Source organism: Heterocephalus glaber, unplaced genomic scaffold, assembly GCF_053883595.1.
Source record: "Heterocephalus glaber isolate CG9 unplaced genomic scaffold, H.glaber_assembly_v1.0 deba00001497, whole genome shotgun sequence".
Taxonomy (NCBI): domain Eukaryota; kingdom Metazoa; phylum Chordata; class Mammalia; order Rodentia; family Bathyergidae; genus Heterocephalus; species Heterocephalus glaber.
This window is the reverse complement of record NW_028258320.1, coordinates 8,971,365-8,992,274: the sequence shown is the minus strand read 5'-3', so window position 1 is coordinate 8,992,274 and position 20,910 is coordinate 8,971,365. Positions and strand designations below refer to the sequence as shown.

Genomic DNA, 20,910 nt, shown 5'->3' with positions numbered 1-20,910 from the left:
TGCCTCAGCCTCCCAAGTGCTGGGATTATAGGCATACACCTCCACACCTGGCGTAAAAAGGATGTATTTTTTAAAATAGCCATGCTAAAAGAAAACACGAAAGAATATCTGGGGGGGAAACTAGACCTCTAATAGAATTACCAGACAGCAGATACAGTAGTTTTGTTGGAAATACCAGAGTAGTGGGAATCACAGCCCAAGAGAAAGGGGAGAAAGAGGGAAAGAGGAGGGGGAGAGAGAGAGAGAGAGAGAGAGAGAGAGAGAGAGAGAGAGAGAGAGAGAGAGAGAGAGAGAGAGAAATGGGTAGATCTCAAGTTGTAGCCAAGAAATGGAATATGGTATAAAATGATTAAAAGGCTTTTTCTTTTTTAAAAAAAAGTGCATTCACAACCATCCTGCTTCCTTAGCACAGGAAAGAGAGGGGTGAGAACAAACAGAGAGGAGCTCTGCATGAGAGAAATAAACTAAAGTTTTCTACAAGAACTAAACCCCTACTTACTTCGGCAGGTAAAGGAGTCCACAATCTGCTCATTCTATTTATTTTATTTTCATTTATGCTAGTGTCATGCTAACCTTAGGCATGTTTTTATTGGTATGTATATAATGCACATGCATTTCTAGATGTTCTACTTAAACTTTTAAAAAGCATTTTTTTCTACGCATTTATAGATGTTGTCCCCACCAGATATTCTCTCCTCTGTTGATTTGAATGCAGTGAGGACAGTTGTAGTTCGAATTTACTCATTTTAATGTCTGAAGATTCCAGGAGACTTTCTCTTTCTCCTGTTGACCCAGCTGCTTTTGCTCATGACACTATGCTTTTCTCTGTGCTCCTTCATCCTGTTTCCTTGATTTCCTGCTACCAGATGCTTACATTGTCCATGAAGAGAATTCCTCCAGACCTAGGAAAAAGTGGCCTCTTTTGAAGAGGATTTGTGTCTGTTTCTCTGTGCAGTCCCGAGGGCCTCCCTCCGTGTGAACCACTGAACAGTGGTTCCTGTATCTCCGGTGCAAATCCCAATAGCCCAGATGATCCTACAATCCCTGGAGTTATCGTGCTCTTTGCTCTTCCATTCAGTGCCAAACTCCCTGAAATTCTCTGGGGTGTGGGAAGCAATATGAATTCACTTCTGCTTGGTCTTTACTAAGATATGGTAATCATCTGGCATCCAAGTTCAATGTTGGAATAGAATCCACAAAGCTCAAGAATTTTGCATCTATTTCCATTTTCTGAGCATGTAATTCAGTCCTGTAACTTGTATTTCTCCCTGGGTAAAACTGATTTAAGACATTCAGTTCAGCCAGGCATGGTGGCACAGGGCAATCAGTCAGCACTTGGGAGGCTGAGGCAGGAGGACCAAGAGTAGGATAGATGGCAGCAAGACCTTTTCTTCAACAAAGCAAAATAAAGCAGATATTCAGTTTATACCAGAGTATTTTAATCTCTCTTAAGATTTGGTCTGGAAATTCCTTACCAACTTATTAATTCTTATTATTAATGAGATCATTTTGAAGATACTTTATCCAGCATTTTGTTTGTTCTCAATAGAATGACTTTTCTGAAGGGAGGGAGAAAGCATTTAAACTGGAAATAGAGAAGTTGACTGGAAAATTGGCTCATGCTTAGGTCCATGGTACTGGGTTAATGTTTATTACCTGAATAAACAAGAAACACAGGAAATGGTGAGTACATGCAGGCCAGGTGGAAAAGATTAGAATTTCTCTTATGGAGAGAGGGAGTTTGTTGGTTTTATTTCTAGTATAGAAAATCGCCCAGGGCTGGGGATTTAGCTCAGTGGTCTCGCCTGCTGTGCAAGTGCAAGGACCCGATTTCGATCCCCGGTACCAAAAAGGAAATGGCCCAACCTCCTATGACAGAATGGTAAAGAAGAATGTGGGCCAAGCTGGTGGTAATATGAGAGGACCAGGGCAGGGGAGTCCAGGAGGGAAGGTGAGCAGGAGGGGCACAGGAGAGAGGTCGGAGGGAGTGAGGTGCAGGCCAAAGAGATCTGTGACTTCCTGGATACCGAAAGTGACAAACACCCAGTCAAGACTGTTCCCCAGGTCTGCACTGGGTAGCTGCTGTTGCCTCTCTTAGAGCTGGGGAGTATCAGAAAAGGGATAGGTTTGGCATGTGATAGAGTCATCCTTAAGAGCACTGGATCTGATTTTTTTTCATAAAGTTATTATAAATCACAAGGAAGATCTGGCATTAAGATTGATTTAGCCTAAATTTTAGAGTTTAAAAGATTCAGTCCAATTTTATGTCTAAATATATAGAATGTCCATACACATGAATTGACAAGAAAGCAAAAATAATTTAATAAATACCATGTTGCATCTATAGTTTAATACATGATATATCCATATTTGGGGAGTTGTAAAAAGTTTTCTCCTTTGGTCAGATTTCATTTTTCTATAAACTAATCTGAGAGGAAAACATATTTTTTTAGGTAATAACACTTAGAATGTAATAAAAAGTAAACAGTTGAAATCTATCACATTTACTTTCTTTTAAATATCCCATTTCAGTTTCATATTTTATTCTGATTTTCCTGCAAATGCCACTAATGGTGAGGAGGCTGTGTTTTTGTGTGTTTTTGCATATTTGTGCATCCATGAGAGTGTAGACTAGGAATATGTCATTAAACAAGACCATTATACAGCAAAAGGACCTGCATTTGTAGCCCAGGTGGTGATCCACACATGTCCAGGGCACGTGTATACAAGCATGTGTATATTCAAACAATAACTGGAGCACACCTTTGTGTCCTCTGTAGCTATGAAGGTCAGCAAACCACTGATGCCCTCTGGACCTAAATGTTGTCAGTAGAATTAAGCGATCTCCAAGGGATAGTCTACTATCAAGTCTATATTTCTAGGACACAATGACCCCATCTTGAAGTGATGCCTGGCTTTTATCTTTTATGTGTTTTTATTTTGCTTCCATTCAGACTAAATAAAACAATTTTTATTACCCAGACAGAATGTTTTCCACAAAGTCTCTGAAAAAAATAATCTCCAAAATAAATGTCAGTGGTTTCGTGCTGCTATAGAATAAAAGCCCAGCTCCTCGTCCTGTGTTGTGACGCAGGTGCCTCGGGACCTCTACCTGTCTGTCACCCTTGCTGCTCCTCCCCACACAGCTGCTGCCCTAGAAACAGAGCCATGTGCTGGTCCTTCCTTTGCTCATGCGCTCTCTTGCCTTGTGTAGCGACACAGCCCTCCATCTTTCCCCATCAGTCCCGGAGTCCTCTCCAAACTCCATGCCAGCCTGGGTGGCCCTTCTCTGGCTTTAACCTCCTCAAAGTCACCTCCATACAGCCTTCTGCTCCCTGAAGACACAGACTGATGAGGGCCCTTACTTTGTGGCTCTTAAATAAATGTTTGTTATATTGTTCAGTGAAGATTAAATCTGATTTTCTGATTAGTATTTTTGCTTTTGACCTTTGATCTGTGGTATATCAACACTAGCCTTATTGTTTTATTCATTTTATTATTTTCATACTAAGAATGATCAGATTTTTCTATCATAGGACTTTAGCATTTGTGCTGTTACTTTAAATATAATTTTATTTTATATAATAGTCACTTTTAAAAAATTCTTTTATTGGAACATTTTAGGTATACAATACATTTACATTTATCATTGGGTGCTTGTACGTGTACATGATGTATCTTGGTTCTTATTTTTTTTCCCCATTACCTGTGCACCCTTCACGCCTTCCACCCTTTCCTATTTACATAGATTTCATTTTCTTTTTTTTCTTTTCTCATAATTTTTCCTTTCCCTTCTTTCCTTTCCTCTTCCCTTCCCACCACCTGTACACCCTTGGACCTTTTCCTATTTCAAATTATCAATTATTTGTTTTAATCATTCTAATCCCTATAATAGTCATTTTTAAAAAGTCACATATATTTAATAGACAGAACTGGGTAAAAGACATTTTGGAAATTTACTGTACCAGAAAAATTATACTGATACATTCATCCCATACACTGTGATATCTCTGGGAGTTTGGACCATTTGTCATGAGAGGTGAAGAATTCTAAACAGACTTCAGCAGTTATTTTGTTACTAATGATAGAATAGATAATTAAAATAATAGCTATAATTTATTATTGATTTCATTTTAGTCACTCTCCCAATAGAGTTAAACATATTTCAGTTGATATCCATAACAAGCCTATAAATAGATGCTAACATTGTTCCCGTTTTAGAAATGAGCATTAGAGGAAGTTAAATAAAAAACTTAAGTATCATCCAGGGGTCCCACTTTCCAGGTGTTCACTTAAAACTGGCACACCTATTGAAAGTGAGTTAAGTGTCAGTCAACTCAAAAATAACAATGGAACTGAGCACACACGGTAAGGGGCACTCATGCTCCCTGCTGTGGGGAAAACATAAGAATTAAAACGTAGCTCTTAACTATGAGGAGTTTGCTATTGTAGACAGGAAAGAAGGCATAAAACCATTCTGCTCTGTGAATTCTGATTTTCTTCATTGCTCAGAAACTTAAGTGGTTTGTAAATCACAATTCTTTCTGGTACATTTCCAAGAATAAAATGAAAAGAAAAGTATAGTTGATGATAAAAATAAACACATAATAATTAATGTTTACTTAGGAAAAAATTTTTCAATATCCTCAAACATGCCATAAATAGTTCTTTTTGCTGTACAGACTTTTAGTTTAATGTAATCCCATGTATCTACTTTTGTTTTGGTTGCCTGTACTTTTGGGGTCCTAGCCAAGAAATCACCACCCACACAAACATTGTAGAAATTTCCCCTTAATTTTTCTTCGTAATTTTTACAGTTTCAGGTTTTATGTTTATGTCTTTAATCCACTTTAACTTTAATTTTACATACAAGGTGAAATAGAGACCTGATTTTATTCTTTTGCATATGGGAATAACCTAACACAGGGAAAGGACAGCCTACAGACTGAAAGAAAATATTAGTAATCAGTGCCTCTGACATGGGGTTACTACCTAAATATGCAAAGAATGAAAAATCTCTTACCAAACACCCAAATAATGTAATTAATGCATAGACAAAGGATTTGCATAGACATTTCTCAAAAGCAAACATAAAAATGGCTAAAGGTACATGAAACATGCTAAACAGTTCTATTCATTGCAGAAACACAATCAAAACCATAATTAGATACCACCAACTAGTACTGTTGGAATGGATATTGTCAAAAAGACCAGGAAGAACAAGTGTTGGCAAGCATGTAGAGAAAGCCGAACCATTGTGCGCTGTAAGTAGGAATGTCAATTAATACAACCATTTTGGAAAACTATGTTTTGCAGCCATTCCTCAAAAATACTAAAAACAGAATTACCATATGATTTAGCAATCTGAGCAATCCTACTTTTGGGTATTTAGTCAAAAAAAATTTGAAAACAACGTGTCAAGGAGACATCGGCATTTCCATGTCCACTGCAACACTGTACTTCATGGCCAAGGAATGGAACCAACCTGGGTCATCAGCAGGTGGATTGACAAAAGAATGTGTGCTGCTGCATGTATACCAATGGAATACTACTCAGTCTCAAAAGAGAGGGAGATTATGTTATTTGGAACAACAAGAATGCAGTTGGAGAATATTATTAAAATAAGTCAGGCACTAAAAGACAATTCTGCATGATGTCACTCAGATGTGAGATCTAACACAATTCAAATCATAGAATAAGATGGTGTTTACAGAAATTGGGGTGGACGAAATGAGATGTAGACAAAGGCACAAAATCTCACACAGATAAGTGGAATAAGGTTTTCTCTAAGTTCTTTTTCACAGTGTGGTGAATACAATGAATAATAAAATGTTACACATGTCAAATTTGCTAGGAAATTTCAAATGTTCTTGCAGTAAAAAAGAAAACAAAATCCTCATAATAAATACTTGGGACAATGAACATTAAACAGCACTATAGTTTTTTACTGTTCTAGCCATCTATACATAAACAGGAATGATGAGGTTGATGATTTTGATAAGTCTTGCATATGAATCTGAGCTGAACCTTCTCAAAGATCAAGATTGTGAGGGTTGTTTTTGAAAGAACTATGTTTTTTAAACACACTTTGACCAGTCCCAGTTATTCATGGCACATACCATTCAATTTAATTGATTTGAACTGAACCATCTGCTGTCTAATTGCCTCGTAGCCAGTGGGATTTATGTAAGTAAATGAATATCAGAGGTAGAAGGAATACTAATGTGAAGTTCGTATTTCATTAAGAATGCTTCCTTGTTCATGGATAAAATTTAAATGTTGTAATTTATGCAAATTAAAGAAGCCTACTTTCAAGGTTTCCACTCCATACTAAGATGGAATAAAAAGATACATTTACCTGCCTCAAACATTTAAAAAGTGGAGAGAATACATGAAGAAAATGTTTTGAAGACAGTGGACACCAGCCAATGACAGTGATCCGATGAGTAAGAGAGAAAAAGAAGAACCATGAGCCTGTGACTGCCTGTTTCACTGTTGGGAGAGCTTCCCAGGAGGGCAAAGAGAGAGGAAAGCAGTGCAGTGCTGGGCTTGAGGAGTCATAAGGGTGGGGTCCATAGAGACTGCAGTGCAGAGAACCACAGTTCGGGGACTCCCTGAGCCAGGAAGTAGATAATACTCAGCACATGAGCCTGAGAAGACACCATGAGACCTGGAAAGACTCACGTGGAAAGGTGTGAGGCCACCATCCTCTGCATTACACAGGGCTGATAATGAATGACAACCTCACCTACCTCAGTGGAAATCCTAACAATTCATCCAATATCAAGTAGTGATCTCAGAAATTTTTACCTCCATTCTGGGGCAAACTTAGCCATAGGCCAAGTTCTGCCCTTGTCCTTTCTAAGAAAGGAAAAACTTAAAGGCAATAGGCAAACTTGAACTGCAAGAAAAGATAAACCAAATCCTTTAGTGAAAAGGACAATAAAACCAGGGGAAAATGAAGACTTTCAGAAAGGAATTAATTTGCTTCATTATAAGTCACATTTTTCTGCTTCTTTTGCCTTGGGATTTCACACCATTTGTTAAATATTGCAAATAAATTCTACTTTATTGGTTCTAGCTTTTTTTTGCCACTCTATAAATGTTCCTGAGCTTTGTTCTAGAATATGATTAAATTTCTTGGAAACACCCCTTTTATGTCTTCCTTTAGAATATGCTAAAAATTCATTGAAAAAGACAATAGTACAATATCCATCCTAAGAACATTTGACGCTTTCAGTGATGACCAACTTATTCTTAATATGATGGGTTGTCCTTTGGGGTATTTTATCAAATGTCTACTTCAGATTTTCTGATGTCATTAGACAGTCATGATGGCTTTGTTAATGACACATTCTCATTGGATTGCAAGCCGCCAATTCCTGCAGGCTCTTTACAGAACTGGAAAGCAAGTTCTGTGCTCCTGGAACAGATTCTTGACCTCTGTGGTGGAGTTTCACTCTGTTTCAGGAGATCCTGGCCTTTAACCAGGAGTGATGCAATATAAAATCCAAAGTATTAAAGAAATGTTTGATACTGGATTATCCATGATATTTGTTTTGGCCAACAACACTTTTCAAAGTAAAGAAATCCAACCCTCAGATCTCCTTTAGTAGCAAGGGTATTGCAATGCAGCAACAAAGAAAGTTCTTCTACTTCAATACATACTGCACTGCCTGTGAAATGGAGAGACTTCTAGAAGATAGGTTTGATTAATTTATCCAAGGCCATGATTGTGCTGAAGCAAGAATTTTTCCTGGTTACTGACCCACAGGGTAGGCTCATGCCAGATTCACTCTACCCTAGCACATGGTCTTATATTTCCTTGTATGTAGAAAAGGTTTATGATATTCTGTGAAGGATCCATTCAAACTCATCATCATATGAAGATGCTGCTTTCACATATCTAAGGCATTTCTTAACCATTGAATATGTACAAAAACAAAATGTTATGCTATTGTGAGAGGAATCAATCTCTATTCTCACAGCTCTTCTCCAATTTCAGTGGTTTCTCAGTTAACAAACTTAATTCTTTCCATAATTCTGGTCAGAATTCATTCAGCAATTCTGGTTGCAACCCAATTGCAAGCATACTACATGGAAAGAATTAAATTCATGAACCAAGGTACTGCTGTAATGTGGAATTTCTACCCATGTGAATTTTTCATTTATAGCCAGTTCTTGTACACTCTGTAGGTAGTGTGATGTCTACCTTGGTTATAAATAATGGATTATTTGTTGGTATTTAATTATTCTAAAAATAATTCTTCCATAGTGCATTTCACCCGGAAGCTCTGTGTCCAAAATAGATCAACATGTAGGAAAATTTTATGATTTCTATCACAGAGAATAAAAGTATTTCCTCTGATAAAGCTCACAAATAACAATTGCAGGAAAAGATATTGGAAAAGACTAAGAATTCTTACACATATTCAATATTTCGAGCATTTTCTGTAAACCAAACCAAATAAAGTTCATTTCATCTTGAGGATTTATTTTTATTTTCCAGTCTCAAGATTCACATTTTTAATATCTTACTTCATTTCTGGTACCATCAGACATTTTTATTTTATCTGGATTAGTTTTCCATTTCTAGCTGGTTTTATGTTTTTCTAAGGTTCTGGAAGGTGCAGCCATGTTTAGAAGTTTATAAATTGGTGATTTCTTTTTCCAATTTATATTTTCTGAACTCTTAGGTCTGTGAATATTTATTAATAGAGGGCAAGGATCTCTTTATACCGATCTTAACAGTACCCCAGGATACTCTCAAAATACTCTAAAATCTATTTTCTCATCTTTTTTCACATTTAAAAATGCTTCTGATGTACTTATGAGGGAGGATAGCATTACATTGAGCATATTCAATTTTTTCTTGTTTCTCATGACCATCTTTGCATTATGCACATCTGAGTTATTTGAATCACTTCTTAGTCTTTCTTGTCTTGCTGCTTGTAACTTTTTTTCATCACGAAGTTAACAGTGAAATGAATTCAGTGGTATAGACTTGACTCTCCAGAGACTTTTTAAATCTATAAATTACAGCTCTTAATGTGACTTTTCAGCTGGGATGCTATAACCATATGTGACTTCAAATTCTAAACAATTCTTCGAAAGTTGTAAGAACTGTATTTACACACCTATCATTAAAATAAAACAACAACAAAACAAACACAAAAGATCCAGGAGAAAACATCTCTCACACCTTGTCAAAAGGCATTTCAGGACTGATCTCTGGGAGTGGCAGAAGAGAAATAGATGAAGCCAGAGCAGAGTTCTGGAAATTAGGGAACTATACAAAAAAGAAGCTACAGAAATCTAAATAAAAGGGTCTTATATATCTCTGCCGAAGACTCAGGTGGACAAATGTAGAGTGTAAGTCCACAAGGCCAGCTCAGGAATAGCCAGGTATCTGTAAGGGGAAATTTCCAGAGTGCTCACAAGGGAAAGTTTCTGAAAATAAATTGAGCTGCAGCTAGCTAGAGCACAGGGTTCCCGATGGCCCTTTGGCATAGTCTTAGTAATATGGGCACATTGTCAATGGAATGAAGAAGAGTCGGTAACAGCCTCAGCAAAACTTCAGAAAAAGATTCAAATAGATGACATTGACCTGCAAGGACCTCAATTCCTGCCAATACAAAGCCTAAAGCTTCTTAAAGGAAGAAAAAAATTCAGACTTTGGCCAACATCAAATCTATGAGATTTTCCACAACATATAAAACTCATTTTTTATATTAAGCCAAAAAAAGTAACCCAGAACCAATTCAGAATAAAACTTTAAGAAAAACGTCTGTGAATATAGCTCTATATATATTAAAGGAAAACAAGAGTTTGCAGCTTATAAATCTTACCTCCAAGAACACCCAGTCCCATATACATTCACAATTAAATTCTATAAATTGTTTAACAAAGTATGCTACAATTCCTGCACCTTTTTTTCAGAAAACACAGGTTAACAGATTAGCATCACCATGATATCCTTAGCCAATATGATTTTCAAGAAAATAAAACAGAAGACTAACATCCTCATGTAGTTACATACAAATTCTTTAGCAAAATATTAGCATAAATGCTTTTTCATGGCCAAGTCAGTTTCATAGCAGGAATACTAGCTTGGCTAAACATTTAAATATCACCCTACACAATTTTCCATATCAAAAGACTTCTTTTAAAAACTAAGATTATCACAAAAGATGCAGAAAGCCTTAGAGAGAATTCAATACCCATTCAAAATTCCTAAAAGCTCTCAACAACTTAGTTATAGAGTGTCCTCAACTTGATAAAGGGTTCCTGTGAGAAACTATAAATTCATATTTAATGGTCCAAATTTGAATGTTTTTCCTTTATTATCCACAACAAGAAAATGATTCCCACTCTTCTTTTGAACCCATTCAATAAATCAAAATGTAGGAATACATAGATGTTATAAAAGAATAATTAAAATTTTCTTTATTTACATGCAATCCATGCAGAAATATGTGCATATAAAATCAGAAGCCTATATAAAGCTACTATAATTTGTGAGTTAGCAAATGCTACAAGATACCAATATGCAAATTATATTTTAATAGCTAGTAGTAAACAGAAAGTGAAATTTTAAAAAATACCAGTTAAGATAGCATAAAAACCATGACATGCTTAAGTGAAACATTTAAGTAAAGCCTATACAATGTAAACTAAATGACACTGCTGAGAGGATTGGGTGTCAGTGTCATCTCAAAGTCCCAGGAAGCTTAGCTGTTGAAATTGACAATCTTATTCTGAAATACATGATAATTCAAAATAGCAAGTATATAAATAACTTTTAACCACTTACCAGTCCAACTATTTAAATACAGAATGACCAAAAATTACATGTTTTAATTAACTTTTATATGATAACAGGAAATATAAAATAATAATTTCATTGAATGCATTAAATAATTTTTCGGTTTGTTGTATATTTTAAAACATTCAATACACAATGCAACATTACGGTCTGGACAGTAGTATTTAGTCTCTCTGAATTCTTTCTGCATTATTGTCTTTCTTTGAACAACACACTTTACACTATCATGTTGGCCTTTCCCTTTTTTCTGTAGATGGTATAAGTTCAATAAAATGTCTACCTACTAAATGTAATGGTGAAAACTTCGATGACACACATTCTGGTTAGCATTTCACTATCCTGTATTTTTCAGCTATTTGGTCTATTTTACCGAATCTAAATTGTAAATGACTTTTTGAACCCTTTTGAATAAATAACAAATGAGTTCCGCATTGTTTGCTACAGAAGATGTACAAATATTTTATAATAATATTTTTACTCACTTTTTGATTACAGTATAGCTTGTTAGATGTTGGTCAACTCTGTCAACACTATCCATAAAATTATTATAATCATTGACCACTACCAGAATTTTTTTAGTCTTGCTTCTTCTTCCAAATTCTACCATTTCTGTGCTGTGAATAGTTGACAATAAAGAGACATTTTTGTCTTTCCATTTCATAACACAGACTTTTCCTCTCTGATATGCTAACATTTCTCTCTTTTTTAGTACTTTTTTCTTTTCAGATCTTTTAGCACTTCCTTCCTATTCATTCTCAGTGTCCCAAATGTGTCCTTTTTGTAAAAGAAATCACTAAGTTTTGGAGAAGTATAAAAATTATATGTAATATACTTACAATAAGAGTTTTTATAGATTGTAGCACAAAATTATACGTTATTTTTCATAAATAAAAGAAACAAATTAGTAAAAGAAAATAACCAGAACTTATTATTAGATTTCACTGTAAACAAACATCAAAGGCAAATACAATGTTCTACATAAAAATGTATAAAAAAATAGTCAATATGAAACAAACAGTCGTATGAGTGTATCTCCTGCAAACAAGAATCAACTGGTTGATATGAACCTGCCCAAGTGTAGCTCAGGATAGTCATTACATAAATAAATGTGCTGCCTGAGTGACATTTGGGGTAAACTGTTAAGTGGTTAAAACTAATTAATCATCTGATCTACTAAAATTTGGAATATTTTTATCACAACTACGTAAGTCATACATAAGAAACAGCATAGATACTCCACTAAAATTATATAAGCCAAGATAGAGCAAAGACTTCTTTTAGCAGGTAGAGAGATATGCCTAGAGAATTCTTGTTTTGGTCCAAGGATGTAGAGAAGAAGTTTGGAAATACAGATTCGTTTGATTGGAAAGTTCATACAAGTGTTAATCAGCTTTATCCTGTGACATCATGTCCAGATACTTTGTCTACCTTTTGAATCTTCCATTTTGCCAGTGAGATACACTGCGCAAATTTTGCTCAAGCTAAGGAGAATGTCAAGGCCTTCTTGACCAAAATTGAGATATGTTATTCTTACGATGCATCCTTCAAAATTTCATGCAGTGCAAACTTAATTTCCAAATTGCTGTGTTCATGATATATGGAGATGGAGCCATTGGGGGGTAATTGGGATGAAAGGAAGTCATGCAGGTAGCCCCAGGATGGCATTAGTGGCTTTACTAGAAGAGGAAGAAATACCTGAGGGCTCACACTGGCACTGCCTGGCAGAGTGATGTCCTTTCCATGTCATGAAGCCATCAAATGATGGGCAGATTCTGGTGCAATGCTGTTAAACCTCCCAGCCCCACAAACTGTGAGCCAAATAAACTTCTATCCTTGATAAATTACCTGATCTGAGTTATATCATTACAACAATGGAAAATGGACTAACAGAGTTATCTAGCCAGCACACCAGAAAAGCAATTCTAAATAACTCACTTAAAGTGTGCATGCTAAGAGAGGAATCTTGCACCACAGCAAGGACGTTAAACTGCCTAATGGCCGCGACAGATCCCTCAGCTGTGATTTCTCCCCCCAGTCATATTGGAATAGAAAGCATCATTATGATGTGATGTTCTGCACAGAAGAAAAGCCCAATCCACACTCAGCTTCATCCAAGCTTAAAATAAAGCCCCAAAGCATTAATTTTACAACATACAGAGAATACTTGATTCAGCAATCTTATATGCTTTGTTAAAACTAATTTACAACCTTAACAATACATCTTATACAGGACATGGCACTTTGGACATTTTGGTTGCATCTACTATTCTGTAAAATACCTCCCCCTTCCCTCATGTGCCCTGAGGAATTGTCAGACTCACAAGCTTCAGAAAATTTGCCCCAGAGAGTAGTGCTCTATGCCTTTCACATTTCTGAACTACTCTTCCTGTAAATCACACAGCATTATGGCATATTATAGGGAGCAGAAATCTACTGCTGGGCCTCTAGCATAAAGCAGAAAAAGACAGAAATTTTTAAAAAAACAGGCTAGAACTTGCCATCCAAAATTCATCCATAAAACTAAATCTGTAAGAGAAGCATGCGCCTGCTTATCTATTGCATACCCTAATCACAAGAGGTATATGTTAGGATATTTCAGGAGAATTCTGAGCATTTTATCCCAAATCCTTCCTAAGGCTTGCATTTCCACAATTAAATATTCTTACATGTTTCTTTGAGTCTCTGATCTAAGTAAAAATGCAAATATCTCAAGGAAAGTTCAAGCTCAGAATTATGATTCACCAGCCCTGCAATACACTGAAACCTCAGGGTAAAGAAGAAATTTGAGGGGGAGAGTTTTCCCCCGACTGGTCGGAGATCAGGAGACACAGAGCTCTAGTGCTTTAGCCACTCAGATGTCGAAGCTGTATATTACCACAGCTCCACCAAGCCTGCAAAACTACCACAAAAAAAGAACCAGAAAACTAAATGGAAAGAGAGAGAGATGAATATAAGTAGTATAATGGGAAACAAAAAACTACAAATACATACACTGACAACCAAAAGTTAGTTCTCTGAAAAGACTGATAAACATTGGCAAAACTGACTCCTCCATTGAATGGATTTCCTTCATTTAGGGTAATTCTGAAAGCATGTTTATGCCTCCCGTGTTTGAACATAGCTGTGTGGGCATGCATCCAGAACAAGCTCACACTTGTTTTCTTTAGTCTTTTCTTGACAATTTTCCATTAAAACACTACTTTCCACGTTTACCCACTTCCTTCCTTGCATTTGTCATGATAAACCTCTAGGCATTAAGGTTTATTCTTTCCTTAGCCATAGCCTGAATTACTCTTGATGCAAATATAGCTCTAAACAAGAGCTTTCAGGAAGATTTATTGCACTATGGTGTTTTCCCAAGAAATACTATGTTCTTAAGGGGATTAATACTTAATGACATTTTCTGACTCGTTAATTTTACGTGTTGTGGAAATTTCACAGTTTTCCTCAAGCCAAGACTTTAAGTAAATACTGTATTTCTTCCTTTTTCCAAGCAAGGAGAATCAAGAATGATCACAGTTAAAGGCAGATGCAATTTAGGAAGCTGACAGAGAATTTTGTCAGGGCGAGTTGGACTAATATTCTCTCCCAAATTAGATTTGCACATCATTTTGTTATGCCTCTCTAATGGTGGAAATGTTAAGGAGAGAGAGGAAGCAGATCTCCTTAGCAAAGTTCTAATTTTTAACCTGCAAATTCTCGTGCAAGTAAAGTAGCTTTCTCACCTGCAAACCTGGTGAGTTAGGGGGCTCAAGGTGACCCTGAGGCCATCAGGAGGGCACAGCCAGTGTCACAGCTCTCCATTACCCAAGGAAAGGGGAGGTTAGGAAATGTGCAAAGTGCCTAAAAGGACTTTTTTTTTTTTACAGTATTAGAATGTGTTCAAGAAAACAGGCACAATTTAACTGGACTAGATTTCCACATGGGATGACTGTGTTCCAAATGACCCTCACGGAGGGACATTACATTCCTCTTATATGTGGAAAGACAGTAGATACATTCTTCTTAGTCACCAAGGAAGAAATTTTCTGTCTTGACAGCTAACACTATTTCTTTTTCGTTGCTCTTTTTCCTTCTCCTTTCTTTGGTTTCCCCTTCCCACGAAGCTTCTTTAGACACGTTTGCTCATCCTTAAAATCCTGATGCTCATCTCTGTAGAGGTCAAGAAAATGGATTGTGCCCATGAGTGCGAAATATGTGTTGTGGTTTGAATATGAGTCGTAGGTCTCCTTCCTCTTAGCCATGGGTTGCTCACTGAAAAGTTTCACCATTTTCATGGATTTGGAGTCAGTTGGCCTGGCAACCTTACTGAAGATTCGGGCACTCAGATGGCTCATGTGCAAGGCATATTCTGAAAGTGAAGACATTTCCTGAGAAGCAAAGAGCAAGACTCCCTGGTCCTGCCCTTCCTCACCCATGCACTCTCCAAAAGGATGTTAAACTGAATTAAAATTAATTGAGGCAAATGTTTCTATCTTGGCTGCATCTTGTTTTAATATTGCTCTTTAAATAGGTGTTAATTGAATTCTAATACCCTTCTGAAACCAAACAACAGGGAAATGAGTCTGAGTTTTACCTTTGGAGCATCAGATGCTGACCTGAGAAATTACCGTGAGTGAGAGAGAATGGATGAGGACAGAAATCTGGGACTTTCCAAAATAAACCACACCTATTTCCAAATTTGCTTGAGGCTGTATCTTCTTTCCAAGAAAGGATAGAAAATTTTAATTTTTCTTTCTTACTTTTTATTTTTAAAATGTACTGCTTCTCACATGCAGGATTTAGTCTAATCTAAGAGGTCAATGTTAAAGTTTAAATAGGTGCCTGATAACTCACTTGTAACTTGACAACCATGTTTAATATGGTTTGGAATATACATTGCTTTTCAGAGCCTCCCAACATTAAGAAAACTTCAGAAATGGGTTTCATTTTGGCAGATTTGTACATGTAAATAACATTTACATGTTTCACATTTTTCATGAGTTTCAATCCATATAATGTATTTTTGACCATGTAAAAGAACACTGCAGCCAAATTAGAAGTTGATAACAAAAATAAAACACCATTGAATCTCCTGGGCCCAATGCAATATCTTTAGAATTAAATAGGGAAATTTTCATACTTCAATAATATTGAATAAGACCATAGATGTGGGTGAGGTGTGTGGAGGGAAAGGCCAACCCTGCTTCTTCTCTGGAAATCAGCGTGGCCCATCACTCAGGGAGAACACAGTTGAGCTGTGTGAGCAGATGGTTCTGCTGCTCTAGTGTACAGAGTGAGACTGTGAGATAGGGAGAGAGCATCCTGTGAAAGCACAGACTGGGGACATCTCTGCAGGCACAAATAAACAAATACTTTGAGCCTTTGAGGGTCATTTTAACCTGCCCTCTCATCTGCAGATGGAGAAGCAGATCTCACTGTGGAAAGCACCTCCCACAGAGCAGGGAGAGACTCAGGCTTGGGAAAGAGCCTAACCAAGGAGACTCAGAGATTCTTGAGAGAAAAAGAGAAAAATATCCCACAAAACAAGATAATCAGAAAACATAATTATTTTGTCAGTGGTTACTACTGGAGCAAGTACAGAAAGGTACATTGTAAATACCTTTGATGCCAAATTACATTAATACTGTTGAGTAATAGTAATAGAGTAATTCTCAAAATCTATGTTGTTTTCAAATGCCGAGAGTTCATCTAAAAGACAGAAGCTAAATCTAGTAAGACTTGTGTGATTAGAATGTATGGGCATGTGACCTGAGTGTTATGATGTTCATCATGAGATATTCACTGATCTAATAAAAACACTTCCCAACATAGATCACACAAGAAGAATGCCCTTTATAATCAGTTTCCATAGAGAGAAAAATCAATCCTAAGTAAATCAAGCCCAAGTAAATACTCACAAAGGATCTCAATGGAAAATCAAATTATTGAACATGATATTACTTTATCAAAAACCAATATAAACCTAGAAATAACTAACATAAGAATCTCATCACTTTGAAATAAAACAAAGGCAATTTTTAAAAATTAAAATATCTTTTGAATATTTCTTGGGTCAATGATGGAATCAATATCGAAATTTTATATAATTCCATTGAGATATAATTCTCATGATTTACAGTTCATTGATTTAAGGGATACAATGAAACATTTTTCAGTGAAATTACAAGATGACGCAAACATCATTGAATTCTAATTTTAAAGCACATTCATCTCCCCTAATAGAAATCCATAACTTATCAGTAGCTGTCACTTTTTTCCATGTCTCATTACACCTCTCCTTGCTCCCAGCTATTAGTAACCACTAATCTACTTCCTGTCTCCATAGCCATTACTATTGTGGTCATTTTATACAAATGGAATTATACAACATCTAGCCTCATGTGATTACATTCTTTACCTGAGAGTAACATTTCCAGCATCCATCCATGTTGTAGGATTTATCATTAATTTCTTTTTTATTACTGAATAGTATTGCATGATATGAGTATACACATTGAATATCCTGAAATTTCTCTGAGATTTCATTTAATGTTAGGTTTTTGCCAGCTTCTGCAATATTAGCACTCTTTTCGCTACAACCACTTTTGACTTTGCATTGATAAGTTTGCCTTCCCTCTGTTCCTCTGGTTGTATAGCTGAAATCTCTGGAATGGCAGAATTTCAACATAACTGCTCAGATTTTCCATTTATAACTCTATGTTTGCACTGAATTCCATTTGCAGCTTCTCTCCTACAATTTAATCTTAGTTAGTTACCTGTGTGATGATTTATGTTTTTAAGTAGCATCCACTTATTACTGGGAGATGAGAAAGTAAAAACACTTTCCAGTGGGCCAGGGATTTAGCTCAGTGTTCCTCTGCCTGCCTCTCAAGCACAAGGTCCCTAGTTTGATCCCTGGTACCAAAAGAAAAAGACACTTCCCAGTGTGCTGGGGTGAGAACTGAGTAGCAGGTATACAGTGGCTTTGAAAGAAGCCTGTGATTGGTCATGGATCACAATGCACATCTGCTGTCAGTGATTTGGGGACTGACTGTCTAGCAATGGAGTCTGTACTTGATGCAACCATACCCATTGACAGCATGGTAGCTGAAACTCAAAAGCCTCTATCTAACTAGATTCAGAAAAATAACAGCAAACTCTTCCACCCCACCAGGTTAAGATTATTTTGGAATAAAACATATTGAGTCCTCCACACATGCAAATAAGCTTTAAAACATAATAAAAAGATGAATATTATAAACTAGAGATTTCTTAAAAATTCTGTGCTAGTTACTATTCAAACAGTATTCGGACAGCTAATATGTTATCTTGCTTTTCAAAGATCTTTGAAACACAAGTGCTTTGTAAAGTGCCGTCCAGCTGAGACATGGTTTCTATGGCACTTTATTTCCTCAGGATAATCATTTTCATCAAGGCCATAAATAAAATCAGCTCCAAGATGAAAGATCAAGTGGACAAGATTCACTGCTCTTGTAACTTCACTTTCCTCCAGATAGCCAACTAGAATCTAATCACCACATGCTTTGGCAACCCCAGCCTCTGGAACTGCCAATTGCTTGCAAATGATATCCAAGAACAAATGTACAGATCTCTATATACCCTGGTTGATCTCTGAAAAATTATCTTTGTTGGAATTTTATTTTACATTTCATCTGTACAATTGATTATAACTTCTTTAAGGTTAAGTCTGTTGTTGCAGCTGCCCTGGGTCCTGCCCTACATCCCTGTGATGGCCAAACCATTCATCCTCATTCCACAGAGACAAAATGTCTTTGGGGAAATTTCATCAGCCTAATGGAAACCACCGTCATGGTGCTGGTAATCTGTCCTCCTGAGAAACCACTGAAAAAAGCCACTATGCTTATAAATCCCAATTGCAATAAAAGTGGCACAGTATTGGACTATCAGCCTCCTCCAGTGTCTTACAGTCACCAGCTCCATTTTGAGTGATCCACTCAAATTAAATCAAACAAAATAAATGTATTTTCTTGCTTGGAAAAAATAACACATTAGCCACTTTACGCATTAGCAGGAAACATTTTATTGAAGAAAGACTTTACCACCCTTTGGAAGGAAGGTATGGGGCTATTGATTCACTCCTCAAATCTTTTAAATGCCTATATGTGAATTCCTGAGAGGCTAGTATCAGAATTGGAAATGAAAATGGTAAATTGAAGCAATTAACCCTGTACAAGATGTACAATTACATTGTTAATCATTTTAATCAATAGTTAGGTCAATTATTGTAAAAGTTTTGCAAATATGAGGGCAGATTAGGCTTTGTTCATTAACTGAGTCAATGTTCCATTCCAAAGCCCTATTTCATCATTTATACACACCTCACCTAGAATAAACAAAGGCATAAACTGCTGCAGAAGTATATATAATAATTCCCTTCCTTCACATGATTTCTAACTCATTGGTTATCAAGATTACTATTACTTCAGTGGGAGAAATTTTTGATGTACACTGGATTACTAAAAATCCTTTATTCTTCTGGTCCCTTATTTTATATTACATTAAAAAATAAACTCAATGAATTAGGCATAAGCATAAGACCTGACTTTGTAAAACTGCTAGAAGAAAACTTGATAAAGTACCCTTGAGAAGTGAGGTGGGCAGGCAACTCCCTTTCCAGTCCCTCTTCCATCTCTCTTAGACAGAAGCTATCTTTTTCTACTAAATTCTTCCTACTCTTAACCTCTGTTGTTCCTAGAATTCATTCTTCAGTTTTGGAGAGCATGAACTTACATCTTAGCTATCTAGCAGTTTCTTTTTCTTGCCTCTTCAGATAAACATTCTCCCTCCAGTTCTAACAACCATTCCTTCATCAATAAGGAAGCACCTGCGGAAGCTCTTCAGTGTCACCTCGCCCACACCCAGGTTAAAGTTGTTTGCCATCTCAACTACACTCATGCTGACTTTTGCAACCTCCTTGTGCTAATCAAGTCTTTTGAGATCATGGACAAACATCTTAAGTGTTTTCTTACAGATGCCAGGCACATACTCCTTGGTGACATCATTCCTAGTACATTCCAGGCTATTGATACAGTCACAGATTTTATCATTCTTCTAGAACTGCATCAAAGTCTTGGTGTCTGCCTCAGTTTGGAGCAATAGCCTGGGCAAAGGTCCTCCTCAGGCAGTGGGCATTAAAAGCTGTTCTAATTTCTCAAACCAGTTGGATCCAAATGTGGTGTGTGAGGAAAGAAATAGTACTTTGATATTTGGGTGAAGATCACCAACAAAAGGAAGATGTGTAGAGCATGATCAACAATAAGCACAATCTTGAAAGGTATGTTATTCTCCAATCAGTACTTACTCATTTCCCTGCATGGCATCTCAAGAAGACATCTTGGAAGCGTTGCTGGTTCTTATTATTCCTGTAGGAATAGTAAGTGTGTGTGCACAAAGAGCCTGGGATTCTCACTGTACCAGATCAATTTGTACCCTGCAACACTGCCCCTAAGCAAAGTTGTTATCTTGTCCTTATGAGCCTTGAAATCACTGACTTGGCTTGTTATGGATGAAAATTCTTGTCAAGCATCCATTTCCAGAATTAGGAGCTTTCATCCATATTGACAGTTTGGTCTGGCAAGTGATTCTCTACACAATCAACTTATCTAGAGTTTCCCAAAATCCTTTAGCTGCCTTCACATCAGCACTCACAGACTCTCCACTCATGTTCACATTATGAAATGAATCATGTTTCTTGGAATGTTTAACCCACCTAGAATTAAGCAGTACATTCAACATTATAATTGAGCCCATCTTTTTCTCTGACCATCACAGATTTTTTGTTTTGTTTTGTTTTGGCTGTGGTCATCATAGTGCTGAGAGGGATAGGAGTCTGTGTCTGGTCTGTAATCTGGGTCATTAGAATTTTTCCATATCTGATATAGCCCTTTTCAATTTTTGTTAGTTTCTCTCCCTTCAATGAAGTATGTTCCTTAACAGCTTCTGTCAGTTTGTTCTCATTCTTCAAGATGGTAGCTTTGGTGGAATGGGACATGCCTGAGGGGTGAGCAGTAAACATCACCAATTTTCTACCTTCATCCTTCTTAATCACCTTTAATTTTATT

General features: G+C 36.6%; 1 pseudogene; it reads right to left on the bottom strand.

Annotated features, from left to right (window-relative positions):
• Positions 1-14,775: 14,775 nt before the first annotated feature.
• LOC101699548 (small ribosomal subunit protein mS33 pseudogene) lies at positions 14,776-15,192 on the bottom strand (annotated as a pseudogene).
• Positions 15,193-20,910: the final 5,718 nt, after the last annotated feature.